We start from the raw sequence: 5050 nt of genomic DNA on the forward strand, positions 1-5050 counted from the left end.
AGAGTCTGTCACCTACCTAGGACATTTAGGCCCTCATTACAACCCTGGCGGTCTGTGATAAAGTGGCGGTAATACCGCCAACAGGCTGGTGGTAAGTACTGCCAAATTATGGCCATGGCGGATAGATCTCCAAAAGTGAGCCAATGTACCACTCCGACTGCCAGGGCAGAAACAACAGTCACCACGGTGGTAGCCGCCTACAGCCAGGCAGAAGACAGAGTTCTGCCCACCATATTATGGCATGCCAAACCGCCACCTTTTCCGGGGCGGTACCAATGTCATCAAAAGCCTGCCGAAAACACTGCACAGAAGTCAAAGGACTCACCATTGGAGACACAGGGAAGAACCACGCTGCCATGGAACCAGAACTGCAGGTATTTCCGATGATCTTCTACGTTATGCTCCACCACGAACACCAATGCCGGCGAAGACGACAACGGTGAGTACAGCCACCTAGCATACAAGGGAGGGGGGGGGAACGAGAGTGACACACACACGCACAACACCCCCCACACCCATACACGCCATACACACAACCAGCTGCACAAGGAAACAATGTATCCCCGTGAATTGGCTGAATGATGCAAGGACAACAGGAATTGACTAAAGTGATTGTAATAAGATCAACACAAAATCAATAATACATTTTGCCAACGCAACAGAAATGTACAAATGTACAAAAAAGGGACACTGCCCAGTCCTCAGTTCACAGGGGCCACATGGCCACAGGGCAAAATCCAAGGCCCCCCTCGTTTCCTGCACCAATACTGAGAGAACACTGCTGGGGCATCAGCTGGCAAATAGGCAGGCACCTCAGGTGGTGTGGGAGGTACCGCAGCCGGATGGGGAAACAAGACCACTGGTAATGGAGTGGGCAACATGCCCTGTGCTTGGTCCTGAGGAGTGCAAGGCCACAGTCTCTTGAGTGGGTATCTCCCACACTGGTTCTGGAGGGGGCAACAAGCCCTGTGCTTAGTCCTGGGGAATGCAATGCCACAACCCCTCGAGTGGGTGTCTCCAACACTTGTTCTGGAGGGGACAACATGCCCTGTGATTGGTCCTGGGGAGTTCAAGGCCACAGTCTCTCGGGTTGGTGTCTCCCACACTGGTTTTGGAGGGGCAACAAGCACTGTGCTTGGTCTTGGGGAGTGCAAGGCCACAGTCTCTCGAGTGGGTGTCTCTCACACTGGTTCTGAAGGGGGCAACAAGCCCTGTGCTTGGTCTTGGGGAATTCAAGGCCACAACCCCTTGAGTGGGTGTCTCCCACACTGGTTCTGGAGGGGGCAACATGCCCTGTGATTAGTCCTGGGGAATTTAAGACCACAGTCTCTCAGGTGGGTGTCTCCCACACTGGTTCTGGAGGTGGGCAACAAGCGGTGTGCTTGGTACTAGGGAGTGCAAGGCCACAGTCTCTCAGGTGGGTGACTCGCCCACTGCTTCTTGAGGGGACAGGCTGCATGGCAGCCCATGGAGGCTGGATCACATGGGGTCCAACGGCAGTGATGGCTGCACTGTGGAGGTGGTGGTAGTAGTGGGAGGCTCCTGCTCAGCCTGTGCACCCTGCAATGGCTGCACTATGGTGGTGGTGGTGGTAGTAGTGGGAAGCTCCTGCTCAGCCCCTGCACCCACTGATGGCTGCACAACCACGGCTGGCGGTGGGGGCTCTGTGACAGCTGCTTGTGCAGGCTCCTTCCCCTTCTTGCTTGCTTGTGCAGGCTATTTCCCTTTCTTGCTTGCTGGTGCAGGCTCCTTCCCCTTCTTGCTTGCTGGTGCAGGCTCCTTCCCCTTCTTGCTGGCTGGTGCAGGCTCCTTCCCCTCTTTGATGGCTGGTGCAAGCTCCTTCCCCTCTTTGATGGCTGGTGCTGGCTCCTTCCCCTTCAGTATTAGTGGGCTGGAATCCTTTCCACTACAAGTAGGTGCAGATGGAACTGGGCCTGTGTACTGTTTGGCTGAGGTGCTTGGCTAGTTTCTTTATACCCTGTCCATACGTGCAGGACAGGGGAGAGGGTTAAGGAAGAGGTCAATGGTGGAAAGGAAATGCTTTTTAGTGACATTGGGGCAGGAAGAGGGAGAAGTAATGGGAGCGGAGGATGAGGGAGTGGTTGTTGGAGGTGTTTGTCTGCTGGATTTGGGTGCAGGTGAATGGGTTGTATGTTGTTGTAAGGTGGATGGCTGTTGGGTGTCTGAGTGCTTGCATTTGTGTACTTTAGGAGGGGGGACAGACACAGTGAGAGAGGACATAGGGGACGTGTGGATGGATGTTGTGGAGGTGTCTGCCAGTGAGGTGTGTGTTTTGCTTGGTGTCATGATGATGCAGGTAGTGGATGATGATGTAGTGCATACAGGTGTGAGTGTGGACATAACTGGGTGGGAGGTGGAGGAGGAGGAGGGGGAGACAGTGGACATAGTAGATGTTGTTGTGTCTGCAACTGGATGGTGCTTGTGTAATTTTCCTGTGGGATGAAGTGTGGTGCTTGTGTTTGCCTGTGACACTCTTGGGTATTGTCTTGTGTGCATGCTCGTCTGGCTGTGTTCTTGGGAGGGTTGGGGTTGAGGAGAATGGGACTGGGAAGTGGAAGTTGGAGGAGGGACGGTTGAAACAGGGACAATGGCTGCCATCAGAGCGGAGGCCAGAGCCTGAATCGATCTCTGTTGGGCCTCCAATCCACAGTGAATGCCCTCCAGGAATGCATTAGATTGTTGCATCTGAGCTGCCAGCCCCCTGGATGGCATTCACAATTGTATTGATGGGGTAGTAAGGGTGAAGATGGCCGCACTTCCAGGGAAGTAATCACAGTAGAGGAGATTATACAATCAAAAATGTTGCAGGTGGTCAAAAAGCCTTACTACCCATAGGCACAGACAATGTGTAAGGCTATACACAAATAATAATGAGCAAAACAAGATCACAGCACACAATGTAAACAACAGTATAATGTAGGTAATAGAATCCGCAGTGCATGAGTTCCTAAGGACAGAAGAAGAAGACGGCACGTAGGTATTCACATTTTCTTAGAAGAAAGTCTCTTTATTTGAAAGCGCAGTTACATTCACTGAGAGAGAATATCACTCCAAACACAGCCAACACGTGTTTCGCCACGCTGGTCACTTTTTCAAGGCTGCAGAAAAACATATATATATATATTCATACTTTATTTTGTTCTTAACTGAACAGCATAAAGATACAAACGAACAAATAATGAAAAAAAAAACACAACAGAAAAGAGTCTCAGTCCCTAAAGAGGAACCTAAGGTGAATGAAGAGCTCCAGGTAATGGACAGCCAAGATATAGGAACAGTGGACATGGCAAATCAAAAAGAACTTATAAAAGACTAATGAGGAAACACCAAGTATTTGTGTGTAGGGAAAGAGAAAGGCTCGCAGTATTCCAACCAATCCAGTGATTAGGAACCACCAAAGTAGTTGTGTATTAGTGCCGAAGAGAAACGTAAGTGAGATACCCATATACTAGAATACAATAGATGTGAGTAAACCAGAAAATACATGCATTCATATGCGTATCCAAAGGGAACAGAACATGTGATCTTGTAACCATACCTAAAAGACGATGTAATTTAACAAAATCATTACGTCAGTCTAAATTAAAAGTGTGTTCTTCGTATCTGAAACTGGAAGGAGAAAATAACTAGGAGCAGCGGCCAATTTTTTTTACTTCAGATACGGAAAGGGGCAACTAATACTCCAGAAACCACGTATTGCACAAATAGGTAATGATTAGTGAACTACCTGTAGTTGGGCTGATGGGTGTAAGTGTGCCACGGTAGGAAAAAGTCCAAACAGGTGAAGAGTAACCATACGTAGGGGACCCTTATTAGTCAGAGGTCGTGATTCTAAAAACAGATACAGAGCCATTAATCCAAACAATATGCTAGAAGCCATAAATTTCCCAAAGAGCCTACCGATATTTTCCATAAATGATTATATAACCAATGGTAATATATCCCAAATTAGGTGAATCAAACCTGTGCCAAAAGACACGTAATGCCCGAGTGCCGTAAACTAATAATGTTTATACGGGTCGGCTGAGCAGTAAGCACGGAGACCTGTTGTTACACCTATCGAAAAAGAAGGCATGTAAACAGCTAAGTATAACGTCCGTGAAAACTCAATAAACAGTCGAGTTTCAAAGCCTACAAATAGTTACACGGAAATCAAAAAACACTAATGTCAAGTAGTTCGAGGTTAATCATCAGAAACAAATCTGAATGACCATTAGTGGCCAGGTACCAAAATAGTAAGTATTGGTTGCTAAAATCCGAAACAAAATGAACGCGAAACCACGCTGTAGCAAAGCACCCCTCATCGTACACCTTTATAAACATGCTGAGACAAACGCCAAGTTGCGGAGATGTACTGTAACATAAAAACCCCTGACCGTAGTTCTCTAACCACAGCCAGACAAACGCCGGGCCCGTGACTCACTGTAAATGGGCAAGTGCCGTAGACCCGAGTTGTTCTAGATCAGTTCGAAGAGTCGGTGAAATGATATCCGCATTATTTAAAGTACGCGCCCGACATATGTGTGTGACAAGGAAAGTGAAGAAGGACTAAACTGTCAAGGAAAAGGGGAGACAAAAAAACACACATTGTTCAAAACAAAGTGCAGCAGCCCGAGTGGCGGCCATATTGTAATAGGAAACACGGTGAAAAGAAACAAAACAATAGACGGTGGGGAGACACAAAATTGAATGTTTGTGAAAGTTAGGAAGAAGCTGTACAAAAGCAGGGAACACCAGTTGTGCAAAAAGAAAAGTCCATAGAGAAAAGGAACGCTACAGTAGATGGAAGCCCTCAAAATTGAGGGGAACATCTGTGAGTACAAGAGTCCAAGAAAAAAAGAGTTCAATTAAGAACAAAGTCAAAAGTTTACAAGTAGAGCACCCGTAGGCTGTGACATTACATATTGCCAGAACATGTGTATGCAAAACAAAGAGGAACAATAGTACAGATGGGTCACAATTTTTGTCGAAAAACTAGGTATTGAAAGTATATGGGCGAACATAACAATAGCCCCTTATAGAAAAATGG

The 5050-nt window shown here is 47.5% G+C and overlaps 1 long non-coding RNA gene across 1 annotated transcript; it reads right to left on the bottom strand.

Annotated features, from left to right (window-relative positions):
* Positions 1–2808: 2808 nt before the first annotated feature.
* Positions 2809–4755, bottom strand: LOC138259264 (uncharacterized). The gene is made up of 3 exons (XR_011198696.1): positions 4445–4755; positions 3749–3852; positions 2809–3119 (listed from the first exon to the last, which is right to left on the bottom strand). It is a non-coding gene; the product is annotated as an uncharacterized lncRNA (long non-coding RNA).
* Positions 4756–5050: the final 295 nt, after the last annotated feature.

The sequence above is a fragment of the Pleurodeles waltl genome, chromosome 2_1 (assembly GCF_031143425.1).
Source record: "Pleurodeles waltl isolate 20211129_DDA chromosome 2_1, aPleWal1.hap1.20221129, whole genome shotgun sequence".
In the NCBI taxonomy this organism is placed as follows: Eukaryota; Metazoa; Chordata; class Amphibia; order Caudata; family Salamandridae; genus Pleurodeles; species Pleurodeles waltl.